The 20,646-nt window shown below is 48.5% G+C and overlaps 1 protein-coding gene across 2 annotated transcripts in view; it reads left to right on the top strand.

Annotated features, from left to right (window-relative positions):
• Nucleotides 1-20,646, top strand: part of SERPINF1 (serpin family F member 1) — a 128,250-nt gene that overhangs the window by 68,195 nt on the left and 39,409 nt on the right. The gene's annotated exons all lie outside the window — the stretch shown is intronic.

Genomic DNA, 20,646 nt, shown 5'->3' with positions numbered 1-20,646 from the left:
CAGCTTACCAGGTCTTGCTCTCATTAGGTAAGCCAGGGTACAGTTGGTGGAACCTACCAGGATGTGGTTATACAGGTCCACCAGATCGGGCAGTTTCTCAGGCCACAGACTGCGTTCTTCCAGGGGCAATGTTTTTAGCAGATCTATCACCACCTGGTTCATCTTCTCGCAGAGTCCATTGGTTTGGGGGTGATAGGGCGTTGTTCTTATCTTCTTGCAGCCATACAGGTTTCAGAACTCCTGGAAGACCTCCGCTTCGAAGGCTGGTCCTTGGTCCATCAGCACTTGGTCCGGGTACCCGTGTGGGCGGCAGAAGTGCAGCTGGAAGGCTCTGGCTGCTGTCTGAGCCGTTAAGTCTTTGACAGGGACCACCACCAGGAACCGGGAGTAGTGATCCACGATGGTTAGGACGTAGACATACCCGCTTCTGCTTGGAGCCAGTTTAACATGGTCCAGAGCGACCAGTTCCAGCGGCTGCCTGGTGATGATGGGCTGCAGGGGAGTCCTCTGGCTGGCACGGTCCCTTCTTCTTAGATTGCACGGGCCACAGTCTCTACACCACCTCTCAATGGCTCCTCTCATGCCTATCTAGTAGAACCGTTCACGCAGCAGGAACTCCAGCTTCTTCCATCCGAAGTGCCCTGCCCCATTGTGGTAGGCCTCCAGCACCATAGCTGCGTCCCGTCTCGGTACCACCACCTGCCAGATCAGTTCATGTGTCCGGGAATTGACCATTCTGCGGCACAACTTCTCCTTGTAGAGAAACAGTCTGCTCTTCTCCGTCCACAGTTGCTTGGTCTCTTCCGGAGCATCTGGGTCCATGCGGGCGTCAGCATGGGTCAGCATCTCCTTCACCAGACGGACTGCGGGGTCACTGTCTTGCGTCTCCGCCCAGTTGTAGTGGGGTAAGGGATTGAACGTAGCGGATCGCTGGCCCCTCACACGGTGGGAATACTGGGTAATCCCATGACGGTGAAACGCAGGGAGTTCGATCTCTTCCAATTCTTCTGGATCCTCCCCTTCGTCCTGTAGGTTTGGCATCCTGGACAGGGCGTCCGCGTTGGTATTGGAGCGCTCTGCCCGGTATTTGATTGTGAACTCATAATTGGACAGGCGGGCCATCCATCTCTGCTACAGGGCACCCAGTCTTGCAGTGTCCAGGTGTGTCAACGGGTTGTTGTCCGTGTACACGGTGAACCTGGAAGAGGCAAGGTAATGCTTAAAACGTTCGGTTACTGCCCACACCACTGCCAGGAACTCTAGCTTGAACGAGCTGTAATTCTCAGGGTTTCTTTCCGTGGGTCGCTGTTTTCGGCTGGCGTAAGCAATTACCCGTTCTCTCCCCTGCTGGATCTGGGACAGTACGGCTCCTAGCCCGATGTTGCTTGCGTCCGTGTAGAGGATAAAGGGCTGGCTGTAATCAGGGTACGCCAGGATTTCATCCCCCGTGAGGGCCATCTTCAGCTGGCGGAAGGACTCCTCTTCCAGCTTTTCCCATTTGAAGGGTGGCTTCTGGTTTTTGGCCTTCCTGGACTGGCCTATCAGGAGGTCCTGCATAGGAGCTGCCTTCTTGGTGAAACCGGGAATGAATCTTCCGTAGTAGCCTACCAACCCGAGGAACTGCCGCACTTCCTTTATGCTGGATGGTCTTGGCCAGTCCTTAATCACGGTGATCTTGTCAGGGTCGGGGGCCACTCCGTCAGCACTCACCACGTGTCCCAGGTACTGTACCTTTGGCTTCAGTAGATGACACTTTGAGGGTTTTACCTTTAGGCCATAGTTTGCCAGGGCTTCAAACACTTCTGCCAGGTGTTCCAGATGGTCCTCATAGGTCTTGGAATAAACGATGACGTCGTCCAGGTATAATTGGACCGTCTCGAAGTTCCGGTGTCCCAGACAGCATTCCATCAACCGTTGGAAGGTTCCTGGTGCGTTGCAGAGCCCGAACAGCATACAGTTAAATTCGCTGAGTCCCATCGGGGTGGTGAATGCAGTCTTCTCCCGGTCCGCCTCTGCTACAGGAACCTGCCAGTACCCGCTAGTGAGATCCAAAGTAGAGAAGAAGTTAGCAGATTTTAATGCAGCTAAGGACTCTTCTATCCTTGGTAACGGGTACGCATCTTTGTGTGTGATACGGTTGACCTTCCTGTAGTCTACACACATTCTCATGGTGTTGTCTTTCTTTTTCACTAAGACTAGTGGAGCTGCCCAGGGGCTACAGCTGTCCCTAATTACCCCAGCCTCCTTCATGTCTTTTAGCATCCCCTTGGCGTGTTGATAGTGTGCAGGGGGTACGGGTCGGTATCTCTCCTTTATGGGAGGATGGTCTCCCGTTGGGATGTGATGTTCTACCCCCTTTACTCGCCCGAAGTCTAGCGGGTGTTTACTAAACACTCTCTCGTACTCTTGAACCACCCGATAGACTCCCTGTTTTTGGTGTGAGGGAGTGGAGTCAGTACCCAAGTGCAGCTGCTGACACCAGTCCTCCATTGGTTTCTTAGAGCCGTTACCTTCCTCTGTTTGAGATGGAGGCAAGGGTTCCACGGCCTGTACAGAGTTCTGGTTGATGGTGAACAATTTGGCTAGCGTGGCATACCGGGGCAGGCGTACTTCTCTCTCCCCGATATTGATGATGCGAACGGGCACCCTCCCATGGCGAACATCGACCACCCCCCGTGCTGTCAAAATGGTGGGCCTACTGTCTGAGTAGACGGGTTCTACCATTGCTTGGTAGTCTATACCTCTTAGACCAATAGCTGCCTGGCACCAAATCATCATCTCACTTTTTGGGGGCATGGCAATAGGGAACGGGTCACACATTCTCACGCTACCTATCTCACCACCAGATAGTTCCACTTGTTGCCGTTTCATCAGTGCCCGGATCTCTTTTTGGAGCACACGCTGCTGGCTGGAACTGGCGTTCTTGGCAACCTGTTGCAAAATAAGAATCACCTCTGCAAGACAGTTTTCAATTACATTAGTACCTGGGGTTATTTTTGGGTGACTCTCGCGACGGTCAATGTCCACAATGATCAGTCCTTGTGCCGGCAGTTCAACTTTACCGACCTTGATGGTCACCTCTTTAAATCCTATCTGTGGCACGGGCTGACCATTGCTGGCGATAATGCTCAGGTCGTCATCTGGGTAGCGGGTTATGTCCGAGTCATTCCAGTACCGCTTGAAGAGCACGTACGGGATGGTGGTGACCTGTGACCCGGTGTCTAGTAGGGCACTCATAGGAATGCCATCCAGTACCACAGGCAAGACCGGACATCCCCCTACGTATTTGTCATGCCAGTTTGATGGGCCTGATGATCTTAAGCCTGGGGGTTGGCCCTCTACCCCAGGTTGTGCCCGTTTAAATGACAGTACCTTGCCATATGTCCCGGTTGATTGCAGCGGCGGCAGATGGGTCGTCCGTCCTCGTTGTATCTGTCGCTGGGTCTTCCTCTGGCCGGTGGGGTCCTCTTCAGTCGGTGCCACGGGACGTCCTCTGGTCCGGATGCCAGCTGGATCTTTCCTGGAGAAGAGACCTGTAAAGATTACACAGTTCTGGTTAGCGCGGCAACGCTCTTAGTCAGCTCTTGGACCTGATGGTGCAGGTCTGTAGCCGGGTTATTGTTCAAAGCCTGCGCATCAGCTCCCACAGGTCCTGCAGACAAGGGCGCCGCGTCCTGGTGATAAGTGATAGCAAGGCGCCTGTGGCCGGTTCTCGGAGCACCCGGATGGCTCTGTCCTTGAACTGTTTAAAGTCCAGGTCAGGGTCCTGTAAGGCCATTGCCCGCAACTGGGTTCGGTGGGCATTGCACAGTAGACCCTCAATAAATTGTTCGGTCAACAGCTTGTCTTCATTTCCCACGCTGTCAGGGTCTGCCTGCTTAATGGCTCTCAGGGCCTCTTGTAGGTTTAGAGCATAGTCTCTTATACTTCCATGTGCCCGCTGTTTGCACCCGTAAAATCTGAGCTTTATTTCGGCTGAGGTTCGGGTATTAAATGTGTCTTTCAGCCGGGCTAGTATCTCTCTGACAGTCCTCTTCTTCCCAGGTGACCAGGACTTTACCTCCCTTTGGGCTGCCCCGATTAACTGGGCCACCAGGATGCTCACTTTTTGCTCTTCCGTGAGGGGGTATACCTGGAAGAGGCTATCCAGTCTTTCCCTAAAGTCACTCAGGGTATGTGACTCCCCTGAGTACTGGGGTAGCCAGGTTGCCCCCGGGATATAAGGCATGGTGAATGGCATGACCGCTGCAGCGGTTGCGCTGGCGGCCGGTGGAGCACCCCTCGGTGTCCGACATCCTCCTTCCCCCCTAGTGGACTGTGGCCTACCTTGCGATGCTTTTCTTCCGTAGGCCGCGGCTCCGCAGTCAATCGTCGGGGTTGAGGACCTGGCGTCGTGCTCCGATGACGTCAGCGTCGCACTTTCTCCCTTCCAGGACCTTGCGCAGCGTCAGTGCGTGGGGCGGAGCTTCGGCTCTCGCGCGCTTTCGGTGTCCACGCCCCTCTTCTTCCCGTGCGGCGTCCTGAAGATGGCGTCGGATGGCGGGAAGACGGAAGAAGACGGCGGGAAAGGACCCAAGATGGCGTCCGATGGCGGGAAACGGCTCCGGACGGCGGTAAACTTCACCACAGGTAAGTATAAAAGTATTTTTCAGGCACGCAGTACCCGGTGGTTGCGGGCACGAAATCCTGCCGACTACGCCAAAGTTGACGCGCCCCCTGGGCCTGTGCTGTGCAGGGGGATACCCGGAGCCGGATCGCTGGGGGTTGTAGTCCTCCGTGGCTGTGACCCGGTCCGTGCCCAGGGCGGTCAAACCAGTGGCAGTCTTAAATAATAACAATGTCCGACTACACCACCCGTGGATTGCGGTCAGTGGGGACCGCCGCTGCGCTGCAGACCGCTGAGGCTGATGTAATTTGCGCAGCCGAGTATGGAATAACTCCCCACGGGAGAAGTATTGCCTCAGGGCAGCTAATGTGAGATGATGGGAGTGATGGTGTGAGCGTCCCAGTAGTAATGGTGCTGGTGCGGCGATGAAACACAGAGACGTGTGGTGCAGTTCAGGGTCTTTACTGATGGTATAACGCAGACCCTCCCGGGAGTACTGGTTAGCAGTAGGGGCCTGGTCAGTCTGTGAGCAAGCAGGATCTCCCCTGGCCAGGTGGAGTTGTAGGCCTCCCCGACTATCTGCACTCTTTCCTGGCTACCTTGCTCTATGCGGGTAGAAGTAGCCCACGTCCCTGAGTATACCGTGTGGTGCTCACCCGTATGGCCGGTGACTTGGGGCCTTCCGTTAGCCTCCGCTTCATGATGGCGGTGCTGGTCCCCTGCTTGTGACCGTGCCTCCGGGTTCTAAGGCCAGAGGACATGGAATCCCCTGCCGGTTGGATTCTGCTGCTGGACCTGGATGTCCCCACAGCCTCGGACTCCGTGTCCGGGTTTAGTGTCTTCAGCCAAGGCGAGCTCTCTAGCTTCCAGCCTCTGGCACTCGCTCCTGCTCCTACAGAGCTCCTGTTGTAACTCTCCCTGTGTCTGGAACTACACTCCAGGCTCTGACTGTGTCTCTGTCTGGGACTTCACTCACTAATCCCGCCCCAGACCCAGTTTATAAGGGCAGATTCCTCCCCTCCCAGGTCTGGGTGGGCCGTGTTGCATGCTTAGGGCTCCTGACCAGAGAAACCTCCCACTTGCTCTCAGACATAATATTTCTATTACTGTGGCAACCAGACCCCTGGGGTGCCACATCAGCACTGTAACAAATAGCAGTGAATATGTAATCAAATGACTGAATCAATGCAGTAGAATAGAAGGTGACACACAGGCTTTACATGCTGCTTGTACAATATGCCAACCTATGTATGGCCGGAAGACATAAGCCAAAACAATGTATGTTTAGAAGAAGCCTGCCAACTCAATGTATGGTTAGAAAAGATATGCCAACCTAAGAGATGGTTGGAAGAAATATGCCAACCTAATGTATGGTGAGAAGAAACATGCCAACCTAATGTATGGTTGGATGAAGCATGCCAACCCAATGTAAGGTTAGTAGTAAATGCCAACTTAATGATGTACGGTTGGAAGAAAAAAGTATTACAATTATTACACAAATATTAGGAGCTGATCTGCAGTACATGGCAGTGGACTCTAAACAGTGTGATCGATCAGTTGTGTGCCACTCAGTGCACTGTATACAACTCGGCACTGCCAGAGGTGATAACAAATGATTCATGGATAGAATAGTTCATCAGTATCAAAGTTGTGAAAAACCCCTTTAAGGTAAAATTGCACCATCAGTTCGTATCAGTCATCATCAGTTCCATCATGATCCATTCTGTTTTTTTTTTTTATTTAAAAATATAGGACGGATTAAAAACGATTACAAAATTTGTCAATTTGCACAGCTAAAAAATGTACTGCAAAAGAATGACAGAAAAAAAACGCACCATAGCCTGAACATTATGCAATAAAAAAAACCCACAAAAACTTTGCTCAGGATTTTAAAAAAAATACGCCAGTCTTCCAGGAAGAGTTCCAGACCTGTTCATTAGTTGTGTCTTGCATTATAATTCAACTCCACTAAAATAAAAAAAGACTAAACAGCAAAACCTCAAATAAACTGCAGAGTTGTGCTGCAAAATTGGAAGAAAACAGCTTAATCCTGAACTAAAACCTTCATTATGGTTTGTTTGTTTTTTTTAATTCTGGCTCTAGCATTTATGTTTGTGCCGGTATGGTAGAGATTTTCTACTGGAGTAATATTCCTATACAGTGGTGAGACACACACCGATGACGCAAAACATTAAAACCCTCTGTGTAGTACTGTGTAGTACTGTGTAGTATTGTGTAGTATTGTGTAGGTTCTCCTTGTGAGCACAAATCAGTTTTGACTTGTCAGGGTGTGGACTCCAAAAAGCCTGTGCAGGTGGCCTGAGGTATCTGGAGTCAAGCAAGACATTAGCAACAGATCATTATGGTGTCAACATGTTAGCAGCAGATCCTTTAAAGTGGTTGTCCAATTTCATAATTTTAACTCCTACATAATTTTCCATTTTTTTTTTTCGTTTTTTCCTCCCTTTCTTCCATGCGCCATAACTTTTTTATTTTTCCATCAAAATAGCCGCATAATGCCTTGTTTTTTGCAAGACGAGTTGTACTTTTGAATGACATTCATTTTTATCATGTAAAAGTGGGAAAAAAATTCCAAGTGCTGTGAAATCTAAAAAAAATGCAATTGCACAATAGTTTTTTAGTTACCACGTTCACTATACGGTAAAAATGACTCGACAATATGATTCTCCAGGTCAGTACGAGTACGCAGATACCAAACATGTATTGTTTTTTTTTACTTAAAGAAGTTGTCCAGTACTTTATATTACCCCCCAATGTATCCCCCCCGGGGCCCCTAAGACTTTTTTGTAATTACCTTACGTTGCTGATACTACCTGTGAGCGGTGCTATCGGTGGCCGCTCACAGGCATCATGTGACGCTGCGCTGACGTCCCAACAAGTGAGGGGTCGAGGCAGAGCGCGAGGTGGATGCCGGTTGTGAAGCGGGGGGTAACCCCACCCACAGCCTGGCATCCACCGTGGAACCAGGAAGACAAGACCCCCGGCTGCTGCCAGCACTTGTCGTGACATCAGCGGATGTCAGTGTCGGCTGCAACCGGGGGTCACATGATGCCTGTGAGCAGCCAGTGCTAGCACCGCCCATAGTCATTATCTGCAACGTAAGGTAATTACAAAAATCCTTAGGGACCCCAGGGGGATACATTGGGGGGGGGGGTAATATAGAGTAGTGTACAACCCCTTTAAGTGGTAAAGAAAAATTTGGAAATGTGTAAGAATATGTTTTTGTGGTTTTGCTACCATTTTCCGAGATCCATAACATTTCATTTTTTCGGTATATGGGGCTGTGTGAGGGTTTATTTTTTGCAGCCCGGGCTGACATTTTTACTGATACTATTTTGGAGTACACATGATGTTTTGATCGCCTCTTATTACTTTTTTTTGTAATGTTGTGGCGGTCCAAAAAAACGTAATTCTAGTGTTTTGATTTTTTTTTTCATTACGCCGTTTACTAATTGGATTAAATTATTTTGCTAGAGCAGACTTTTATTAATGCAGTGATATCAAATATGTGTATTTTTTTTATTGTTTTATTTTTAATGGGTCAAAAGGGGGATTATTTGAATGTGTTTTTTTTTTTGTTTTTTTTTACATTTATTTTAAATTTTCTACTGTATTAAATAGTCCGTTCAGGGGACTTGAAGCTGTGATCGTCTGATCGCTTGTTCTATACATAGCAGTACATCCTCCTGTGAAAGCCACGGGCCGGCTTTCACAGGAGGATCTTAATGACTGGCATGGAGATCATCAGCAGACCCCCGGCTGTCATGACAAACCATCGCCACCCCAAGATCACATCACGGGCGCACCAATGTGCACATGGAACGACGCACTCCCTGCCAGCGCGTGTTAAATGCCGCTGTCAGAGATTGACAGTGGAATTTAACTGGTTAAAAACTGGAGGCAGAGATCCACTCCACCCACGGCTGTTGAAGGCACATGATGGCTGATTAAATCAGTCATCATGTGCAGGGAAAAATGTGGGCTCGGAGTGCAAACCCGCATCAAAGTCAGGGACACAACGTTTTAAGTACATGTACACCAAAAGTCGTGGGGTAAACAAATATGTTGGGGCATGGCTTTGTGTTACTTGCTAATATATAAGTATTAGAAGTTCTCTTTCATTGTGAAAGTTGGCTATTAGTTAATGCAGTCTTCCTCACAGACTGCACAACTCTTCTGTTCTCAAAATGGTTGCCGACAAAGTAGTATATGACCAGACCTTTCCATCAGCCTCCTCCAATTGAAAAACACTGCACATGGGAAAATTATTTCCAAATTGACAGCTGATGGACAGGTCTGGTCACATACTTCTCCATCAATGACCATTTTGAGTGAAGAGAACCTGTAATACTTATATAATAGTACCAGAAAATAATTTCCCCAACACATCTGTTAAAATAAAGTAGCCAACCCCTTTAAGTCGGGAAAGTTGTGTGGAGAGGTCTCCATGGATAGGACTTGTTTTTCTGCACATCCCATGGATGCTTGATCAGAAAGACTTTGTAGGACAAGTCATCACTTTGAGATCTATCATGTTCCTCAAACCAATCTGGAATAATTTTTGAGCATTTTGTCAGGGTGCAATCTTGGTAAAAGAGGCCACTGCTATTAGGGAATACTGTTGCCATAAAGGAGTGTATTTGATCGGCAACATTGTTTAGGTGGGTGGTATGTCGAACACCTTATTACTATAGATGGCACTAACTTGTTCCACAATTTGTGCCCCAGTAGCTCTTCTATAGGATAGGACCGGACAGGCTAGCCATGGTTCCCTATGTGTATTAATAAGCTATGGGTGTTCATGACCCCATCTCTGTTTGACCGGTTGGCCTTTCTTGAATCACTTTTGGTAGTTAACAACCACTGCATACCCACAAGACCATATGTTTTGGAGATGCTCTGACCCTTCACAATTTGGCCCTTGTTATAGTCACTCAGATCATTACACTTGTCCATTTTTCCGGCATCTTACACATCAATTTTGACAACTTAACTGTTCACTGCTTCCTAATATGTTTCACCCCTTGACAGGTACCATTCTCACAAGATAATCAATGTTATTCCCTTCACCAGTCAGTGGTATGAACATTGTTTCTGATCAGTGTATATTGGCAACAGAAGGAGAGGAAAATTATATTCACTTTTCTTCTAGCGCTGGTGGGTGTGAGTCGTCTCTAACTACGATACTCCCTGGCACTCTCCTGCATGGTATACGGAGGAAAGGTCTGCTAAGAATTTATTTTTGGGAAGAATTAGCTCTTAAAAACACACATTTTATACCCATCTGTATTCAATGATTGACAAACCTGAACACATAATGGTATAATCTGACCTGTGTCTAGAATTATGCTTCATTTATGTGAACGTAGGTACTTGAAACTGTTCCAATTTTTCTGATTGTTGTTATGATTATCACTGGCAGAACAGCAATGATAGAGAATGGACAGAAATTCTAATGTTGCTTCTGCTATGCTAGCAATTAGCATGCTGTGCATTAGTTCCCAGTAGTGTTGAGTGAACATGCTCGACACTGCTCGGTACTCGCCCGAGTATCACGCTACTCGGGATGTTCGGCGAGCACCGAGCATTTCCGGGTTACTCGGGCGGGAACTCGGGTCTCCGCCCTGCATGTTTGGTGCTCTTTACAGAGTCAATGAACATGCAGGGATTGCCAGCCAGTCACTGTAATGCCGCAGCCATGTTGTTTGTGGGCATTACAGTGATTGGCTGGCCGCACAGCGTCACCTCCCAGACGATCAGCCCGTCATGATTGGTGTGTGTGGGTGTCTGTGCGTGTGTCTGCGAGTGTGTGCGGGGTGTCTGCGCGATGTCTGCGGGTGTGTGCGGTGTCTGTGCGATGTCTGTGCGTGTGTCTGCGCGATGTCTGCGGGTGTGTGCGGTGTCTGCGGGTGTGTGCGGTGTCTGTGCGATGTGTGCGGGTGTGCGCGGTGTCTGTGCGATGTCTGCTGTGTCTGTGCGATGTCTGCGAGTGTGTGCGGTGTCTGTGCGATGTCTGCGAGTGTGTGCGGTGTCTGTGCGATGTCTGCGGGTGTGTGCGGTGTCTGTGCGATGTCTGCGAGTGTGTGCGGTGTCTGTGCGATGTCTGCGAGTGTGTGCGGTGTCTGTGCGATGTCTGAGAGTGTGTGCGGTGTCTGTGCGATGTCTGCGGGTGTGTGGGTGTCTGTGCGATGTCTGCGAGTGTGTGCGGTGTCTGTGCGATGTCTGCGAGTGTGTGCGGTGTCTGTGCGATGTCTGCGGGTGTGTGCGTGCAGGCAGACATAGGCCGATGTGACACTACTACTCCCATCGGCCTATGTCTGTCCCCCGTCCACTCGTGCCAGCAGGATCAGCTCGATGGGAGCAGTAGTTCCCATCAGCCTGATCCTGCTATTTAAATTGCCCTACTGTGTCCCCAATAAATGTTAAATACATGTCATTGGTGGCCAGTGGTTGCCTACAATAAATTAGTTCATACATTACCTGTCCCCGCCGATCGCCACCTAAAATAAAGTAAAAAATAAAAAAACTACACCTATACTCACCTAGACACCTAATTCCCCGAAGCCATCGATCTCCTGTAATAAAATATAAAATAATAAACCACAACCTTATCCTTACCCCTCCGTAGTAGTCCACGAGTGTCCCACGAAGATCTCCAGTTTAGAGCAGCCACATAGAATGTGACCGCTCTGAACCGCTGCCGCCGCTAGAATGACGGGGCCGTAAAGCAGCCCCGTCATTGCATAAGTGGGTTCGCCGGAGTTCAGGCAGCGCTGCTCCGGTTAGCTCCTTTACGGCCCTGCTGTATCGTGAGAAATTCCCACGGTACAGCAGTGCCGTAAAGGAGGTCTCCGGAGCTGCGCTGCCTGAATGCACTCCGGTGACCTCAGTCAGTGGCTCCCGCTGCCGGGAGCGGACGTGTTCCCGGCAGTGTGAGCTTACAGCACCCATGCACAGCTGTCACCATCTCCAGATGTGACAGCTGTGCATGGGAGATCAGCGCAGGAATGTGGACAGGTAACTATTTTTTTTTAGTAAACTAAGAATTAAATAAAATTGTGTGTTTTATTTCAAATAAATTATTTTTTTCTGGGTGTAGTGTGTGTTTTTTCTTTTTAACACTTTGTAGGTTAGTAATGGGGGTGTCTTATAGACGCCCATCATTACTAACCTGGGCTTCATGGCAGCTGGCGCTGACATGAAACCCAACCCTATTACCCCCTGCCACCGCACCAGGGCAGCGTGGAAGAGCGAGGCTAAGCGCCAGAATTGGCGCATCCTATGGATGCGCCATTTCTGGGGCGGCTGACGGCTGGTGTTTCTAGCCTGGGAGGGGGCCAATATTCATGGCACCCTTCCTGGGCTATTAATATCAGCCCCCAGCTGTCTGCCTAGCCTTTGCTAGCTATTAAATAGGGGGTACCCCACGTAATTTTTTTGGGGGGGTCCCCCATTTTAATAGCTAGTAAAGGCTAGGTATTCAGCTGGGGGCTGATATTAGTAGTCTGGGAAGCTCCGTGGGTATTACCCACTTCCCAGGCTTCAAACATCTGCCCCAGCTGTCTGCTTAACCTCCGCTAGAGCCTAAAATTATGGGGGATCCCACGCCAATTTTTTTTTAAATAAATCCTTTATTTTAACACTAAATGACATTTGAGGAGTTAATAAAGATGCAGTCCCTAAATTATTATTTATTTTTTAATTAATTTTTCCCCAAAATTTTGACATGGGCTTTGCCATATTTTTGTATGCCAGCCAGGTACAGCATCCAGCTTCTATGAACGCGCCATTTTCCGGGGTGGCTGCGGACTGCAATTTGCACCGGGGGGGGGGCAGAAAGAAAAAAAGGGCTTCCCTATATTGTTGTGTCCGGCCATGTACACATAGGCAGCTGGTGGTTGGGCGCAGCCCGTTCCTGCCTGCTGTACCTGGCTGAACACAAATAGTGCGAAGCCCCACGTCAATTTTTTTTTAATTATTTCAGGAAATTCATGAAATAATTAAAAAAAAATTGATGTGGGGCTTCGCCCTATATTTATGTCCAGCCAGGTACAGCAGGCAGGAATGGGCTGCCCCCAACCACCAGCTGCCTATTTGTACCTGGTTGGACACAACAATATAGGGAAGCCCTTTTTTTCTTAATTATTTCATGAATTTCATGAAATAATTAAAAAAAAAATACGTGGGGCTTCGCCCTATTTTTGTGTCCAGCTAGGCAGCTGGGGGATGGAATCTGCAGCGCAGGGAGGCCCAAGCTTTCTGGGCCCCACCCGCTGCAAATTGCAGTCCGCAGCCACCCCGAAAAATGGCGCGTTCATAGAAGCGCCATCTCCTGGCACTGTACCCAACTCATCCAGGGCCCTGGTGCGGTGGCTCACTGGGTAATAAAGGGGTTAAGGCCAGCTTGGCATTATCAGCTGGCCCTAAGCCCGAAATTCATGGGGTCACGCCAATATTAGACATGACCACCATGAATTTCTAGTAAAGTATTTAAAAAAAACACAACACCCAGAAAAAAGTCCTTTAATTGAAATAAACACACAATTCTTTATTGTTCTAAATTAAACTTTACTTACCATCACGCCCATTCCAGCTGAAGCCAACGATCTCCTGCAATAAAAGAAAAATAATAAAGCAACCTCATCCTTACCTTTCCATGGTTCCCACGACAGCTTCAGCTCTGCTACATCGAGATGACAGGCTGGACCGCAGCAGAACGCTGCCATCCAGCCTGTCATCCAGCAGACACTGAGAAGCGCAGGCATGCTTGCGCTCCTCAGTGTCTCTCTGTGACGGCATCCAGATGAGCCGAGGTCATGTCCAATGAACTCGGCTCACCTCATGCACGTCACTGACAGCGTGGGAAAATTCTCACGCTGAAGCGCTGAGTGCAGGAGAATTCTCCCACGCTGTCAGTGACGTGCATGAGGTGAGCTGAGTTCATTGGACATGAACTCGGCTCATCTGGATGCCGTCACAGAGAGACACTGAGGAGCGCAAGCATGCCTGCGCTTCTCAGTGTCTGCGGGATGACAGGCTGGATGGCAGCGTTCTGCTGCGGTCCAGCCTGTCATCTCGATGTAGCAGAGCTGAAGCTGTCCTGGGAACCATGGAAAGGTAAGGATGAGGTTGCTTTATTATTTTTCTTTTATTGCAGGAGATCGTTGGTTTCAGCTGGAATGGGCGTGATGGTAAGTAGAGTTTAATTTAGAACAATAAAGAATTGTGTGTTTATTTCAATTAAAGGACTTTATTCTGGGTGTTTGTGTTTTTTTTTTTTAACTTTGACTATGGGGTTAGTAATGGGGGTGTCTTATAGACGCCTCTCCATTACTAACCTGGGCTTGATGTCAGCTGGCATTATAAGCTGACATCAACCCCAGCCCTATTACCCCACTGCCACCGCTACAGGGCAGTGGGAAGAGCGAGGCTAAGTGCCAGAATTGGCGCATCCTATGGATGCGCCATTTCTGGGGCGGCTGACGGCTGGTGTTTCTAGGCTGGGAGGGGGCCAATATTCATGGCACCCTTCCTGGGCTATTAATATCAGCCCCCAGCTGTCTGCCTAGCCTTTGCTAGCTATTAAATTAGGGGGGACCCCACGTCATTTTTTTGAGGGGGTCCCCCATTTTAATAGCTAGTAAAGGCTAGGTATTCAGCTGGGGGCTGATATTAGTAGCCTGGGAAGCTCCGTGGGTATTACCCCCTTCCCAGGCTTCAAACATCAGCCCCAGCCGTCTGCTTAACCTCCGCTAGAGACTAAAATTATGGGGAACCCCACGGCAATTTTTTTTTAAATAAATCCTTTATTTTAACACTAAATGACAAGTACAGTAATCAACACTGTCACTGTACTTCATATATATGTGACTGACATGTTTCTATCTATCTAATCTATGTAAGATTCTCTATTCCTTCTATTCTAAATTGTCGGGTACAGATGCTGAATTGCCGGCCGGCTTTTTTAAAGAGACGGTGCATGAAAACACTATTATATTTTTAAATAAATCCTTTACACTAAATGACAAGTTCAGTAAGCAACACTGTCACTGTACTTCATATATATGTGACTGACATGTTTCTATCTATCGAATCTATGTGTGAAGCTCTATTCTGTCTGTTATAAATTGTCGGGTACCGCAGCTGAATTGCAGGCCGGCTTTTTTAAAGAGACAGTGCATGAAAACACAATTATTTTTTTAAATAAATCCTTTACACTAAATGACAAGTACAGTAAGCAACACTGTCACTGTACTTCATATATATGTGACTGACATATTTCTATCTATCTAATCTATGTGTGAAGCTCTATTCTTTCTGTTGTAAATTGTCGGGTACCGGTGTATGCCGCTGATGAATTGCCGGCTTTTCGCGTAATACATTCTACATTATTCTTAGTTGTTTTACTTCATGTAGAATTAACCTACAAGGAAAGAAAGGGTTTATTTTCATTCCGATATTTGTGTCCCATTGACTTGCATTGGTTTCCGGTATCGGAATCGGCGATATCCGATACTTTTTGGGTATCGGTCCGATCCAATCCGATCTGATATTTCCCGATATAGGAAGGTATCGCTCAACACTATCCTTAACATATTTCACAGGAAAAAAGTTTCACTTTCGTTTTTGAACGTTTTATTGTGAGCCTGTAAAAGTGGCTTAATACCTCTGACCACGTTGTTGACAGCAGTGACCTGGGGGTCAGAAATGCTTCCTGGGGCGATGCCCATGCTGTCCCCATGTCATTTGAGCACTGTCACTATCGTTTTGGGCACTTGTTAGGCTTTTAAAAGACTGCCGGGGGTGCCACCGCAAAAATGCTCGAGTCTCCCATAGACTAACATTGGGCTCGTTGCTCGGGTCGAGCACCCGAGTATCACGGCGAGCTCGGCCCGAGCTTCGAGCACCCGAGCATTTTAGTGCTCGCTCAACACTAGTTCCCAGCATTAATCCTTCCTGAAAGAAATCACGAAATTTGGTTTCTATTGAATAAATTTCAAGCATAATATCCTGGGTTGAATAAAATGGTTGCTGTTGTTTTAACAAACTTTGCATTAAACATTAGTACAGGGGAATAAAATATTTTTCTAATATATCTTATCAGAAAAATCTGCTTATTTCTCCACTTATGAGCCACTTTACCTCCCTAGCCCTCTAATTTATTATCCACACTTGGCCAAAGCAAGACATCTGCCAGCACAGTATGGTGACTGGTCACAGCTCTTATACTATATGGCAGGGGTGGGGAATATTTTTTTCTGCCAAGGGTCATCCTTCGGGGGCTGTACAAATTGAGTGCTGACTCCGCCCACAAAATACATCCTGACGCTGGTACTGGTGTCAGAATGTAATCTTTCATTGCACGCGCCTCAGTGTTCAGTAGTGAATGCTGTGTGTGCATGCTCATAGAGCAAGAAGAAATTAATAGGCCAGTGGCTGTGAAAATACAGCTGCTAGCCCAAGTACTGCAGTCCCCGAATATCTGCCCGCGGGCTGGATAAAAGGTCTTCGAGGGCCGTAAATGGCCTGCTTTATGGAGAGGGGAGTAGGAGTGAGGAGCAATCAGCACAGTGTGGCATACACAAACCTGTGATGGAGTTTCAAACAAGTATTATAACTCAGTACAGTGCTGGATTCACAGCCACACAGCTCAATACTGCTGTATGACATCCTCCATGCTGCTGTATATTGTCTTTCATAATGTTGTTGCTTCTGAACATGTGGCTACACAGAGAAAGAAGAGCTGAAATCCATCACTCTCTGAGCACTGTCTATAGTCTCCTCCCACTAGATGAGAGAAGAGTGAAAATAAAAGATACAGACAAGCAGGGGGAAACTTGTGAAGAAAAAAACAGGATGCAAGTGATTTCATGGCAAAAATTATGTTATTCCGCACGTATGCACACAGACACAATTTAAACACAAAGCTTTACAATAATGCTTAACTGGTATTCTTATGCATGAATTGCAAATGAAAACAGTGATTAAAGGGGTTGTCCACTGACAACATCACCAGTTATTATTAGTAATAGATGGTGGCCCGATTCTAACGCATCGGGTATTCTAGAATATGTATGCGGCAGACCGGGCGCAATCAGCAGAGCGGTGTTTAAATTTGGCGCCAAAATCGCTGATTGGTCGCGGCCGGCAACCGCGACCAATCAGCAAAGCGGTGTTGAAATTTGGCGACTATATCGCTGATTGGTCACGGCCGGCGGTCGCGACTAATCAGCAGAGCGGGGTTTAAATTTTGTGCCAATAATGCTGATTGGTCGCGGCCAGCGAACCTGACCAATCAGCAGAGCGGGGTTTAAATTTTGCGCCAATAATGCTGATTGGTTGCGGCCGCGACCATTCAGCAGAGCGGTGTTTAAATTTGGCGGCAATAATGCTGATTAGTCGCGGCCGGCAATTTGACGCCAACAATGCTGATTAGTCGCGGCCGGCAACCGCGACCAATCAGCAGAGCGGGGTTTAAATTTGGCGCCAAAATCGCTGATTGGTGGCGGCCGGCGGTCGCGACCAATCAGCAGAGCGGGGTTTAAATTTGGCGCCAAAATCGCTGATTGGTCGCGGCTGGCCACCGCGACCAATCAGCAGAGCGTTGTTTAAATTTGGCGCCAATCTCGCTGATTGGACGCCTCTGGCGTCCGCGACCAATCAGCAGAGCGTTGTTTAAATTTGGCGCCAAGCTTGCTGATTGGTTGCGTCTGGCGTCCGCGACCAATCAGCACAGCAGTGTTTAAATGTGGCGGCAAGATCACTGATTGGTCGCGTGCGGAGAGCGAGACCAATCAGCGAATCGTATTGGTGAGGACCGGGGAGCGGAATGGTATTAGTGAGGACCGGGGAGCGCCGCTGCCTGTGCGGCTACTTCCGCTGCGAGAAGCCGGGAGATGAGCGACTGCTCGCAGTAGAAGTATCCCGACCCGCAGCACCGCTCCCCGGTCCTCCCTTGACACCCTAGCCGCATGGATGTCAGCGCCGCTCCCCGGTCCTCCCTTCCGCATGGATGTCAGCGGCGCTGCCTGTGCGGCTACTACCGCTGCGAGAACCCGGGACATGAGCGGGCGCTCGCAGCAGAAGTATCCCGACCCGCAGAACCGCTCCCCGGTCCTCCCTTGACACCCTAGCCACTGATGTCCCCACAGTATCCGCATGGTGTTACAAAGGTCCGGACATTTGTGTTAAAAATCGCTGATTGGTCGCTGGCGCTGCCCGCGACCAATCACCGATTTGGGCGCCAAATTTAAATATCGGCCGTGACCAATCACCGATCTTGGCTCCATTTTAAACACCGCTGAGCTGATTGGTCGCCGACGCTGGGCGCGACCAATCACCGATTTTGGCGCCACATTTAAATAGCGGCGGCGACCAATCAGCGATTTTTAACACAAATGTCCGGACCTTTGTAACACCATGCGGATACTGTGGGGACATCAGCGGCTAGGGTGTCAAGGGAGGACCGGGGAGCGGCGCTGACATCCATGCGGCTAGGGTGTGAAGGGAGGACCGGGGAGCGGCGCTGACATCCAATTGGTCGCGGCCGCTATTTAAATGTGCCGCACAAATCGGTGATTGGTCGCGGTCTTGGCCCGCGACCAATCACTGATCTTGCCGCAAAAGTTAAACACTACTGTGCTGATTGGTCGCGGACGCTGCCCGCGACCAATCACCGATTTGGGCGCCAAATTTAAATATCGGCCGCGACCAATCACCGATCTTGGCTCCACATTTAAACACCGCTGTACTGATTGGTCGCGGACGCTATTTAAATGTGGTGCCAAAATCGGTGATTGGTCGCGCCCAGGGTCGGCGACCACTCAGCACAGCGGTGTTTAAATGTGGAGCCAAGATTGGTGATTGGTCGCGGCCGATATTTAAATTTGGCGCCCAAATCGGTGATTGGTCGCGAGCAGCATCCGCGACCAATCAGCACAGTAGTGTTAAACTTTTGAGGTAAGATCAGTGATTGGTTGGGTCCGAAGACCACGACCAATCATCGAATCGTCTTGGTGAGGACCGGGGAGCGGCGCTGCCTATGCGGGTACTTCCGCAGCGAGAACCCGGGACATGAGCGGGCGCTCGCAGCAGAAGTATCCCGACCCGCAGCGCCGCTCCCCGGTCCTCCCTTCCGCATGGAGGTCAGCGAAGCTGGCGGTCCTTCCGCTGCTACCGGCCGGGAGATGAGCGCCTCGCGCCGGTCATCTCCCGGCTGCATCTCCGTCCCGCAGATAGGTCCGGCGGTCGAGGTCCTTCTGCTGTTACCGGCCGGGAGATGAGCGCCTCGCGGCGCTCATCTCCTGGCTGCATCGCCGCTGAGCTCCGTTCCGCAGATGAGCCGCTAACGGCCGCCATCTTTTTTCAGAAATCCCAGGGTGCTGATTGGCCGCTGCCGGACCAATGAGCGACGCGGGATTTCCAGGACAGACAGACAGATAGACAGACAGATAGACAGACAGATAGACAGACAGATAGACAGACAGACGGGATAAGACAATTATATAGTAGATATGTCATAGAGGTGAGCCCCCTGCTTAGAACCCACCAATTAGAGTAAGGCAAAATAGAGAAGTTGAGTCTTGAGTTTGGTGCTGCCTTGAAGTGGCCAAATAGCACAGAGGCTATTAGCTGATGAAGTCTTTTATTTGCTTATTAACACTGATTTTCAGAGAACATAATGGGTGACATGGTTTTGGGTGAAATAGCTGTTTTCCGGTAAAATCATGTAATTACTAGTTGAAACAGCTTTGTTCATCCAAGTTATTAAAAATAATAATAATCTGTGGTCTATGGAGATTCTAAGTTGTCCTGTATATGGGAATTATGGAATCTTCAAAATTCCAAATATTTCAATTAGAAGAAATCCCTGGATAACTTACCATTATCATGTAATTTAATAGAGATTAAAAGTTCTAAAAATGTATAAACAAATTACATCCAAAATATTTTAACATACATTGTAGAGAATCTAGGACTTTGCTTTCTATGTAATAATATCTTCTTTTCGTGGTCACAGCCTTTGTACAAAACAGTCAGTACAGAACTATTGAATATGTCTGTCTTTTAAAGATGATGGAGCACAGATTGGTCTACTCCTTGAGCAGGCACTTGAGTAAAAAATGCAGTTTTGGGTGGTCAATACAGAAAGAATGGTTTCTTGGAACCCGGTGAAGGGTACAACAGACAAGAAATCTGGAATGGTATATGGTGCAGGGCAAGTATAGTCCACTAATGGCAATGGTTCTCAGGATGGTAGTAAGGTAAGAAAACACTGTGGTTAGATTGTACTGTATATATTGCATGAATAATTTTATTTTTTAGAAACTTCAAGTGACCATACAGATAGTGACTATGATAGCTGTACACAGAGTAACAAACCCAACATGTATGTTACACAGGATGTAAACTTCCATACATTGTTATGGCATGTAGACACGGGTGGACATACTATTGGTGCAACCTGTGCAGCTGCACAGGGACCCAAGAAGTAAGGAGGCCACTACCACCTCCAAAGCAGGTGGAATTGTGCATTATGAGGAGCTATTGGACTGCAAAGCGCCCATATATAGTTCTTGCGCAGGGGCCTAATAATGTAAAAATATCTTGGTATAGTGGTCTGTGCTGCAGATACAAGTTGTCTAAGGTAGGTAGTGGGGGAGAAGGACTGGGTATCAGACACAACTTGGAGAGTTTGGTGATCTGATAAAGCACTTATGCCACTTGCTTTTTGCTGTGGGAAAGACAGGCTTCATCACATTGAAGGGTTTGCATACCTCATCTCAAGAGTGTTGTTAGACACTGACAATTTGTGTACTATGCTCTGCTATATTGTGATCAGTTACGGTAAGTCATGTCCAACCCTTGGATATTCTACAGACCGTTTCCCACTGTGTTTTCCATGGATTCTTTCAACTGTTTGATGTTCACCGTGTCATTCTTGATTGTATTCAGCCAGTGAGTCTTTAGTCTCCCGTTTCCTTTTACAACTGACCGTTCTTAAAAGAATCTACTTTTCT

Source organism: Phyllobates terribilis, unplaced genomic scaffold (assembly GCF_046119375.1).
Source record: "Phyllobates terribilis strain yellow unplaced genomic scaffold, ASM4611937v1 Scaffold_2__4_contigs__length_985480577, whole genome shotgun sequence".
NCBI classification, from domain to species: Eukaryota; Metazoa; Chordata; class Amphibia; order Anura; family Dendrobatidae; genus Phyllobates; species Phyllobates terribilis.
This window is presented reverse-complemented; position numbering and strand designations above follow the sequence as displayed.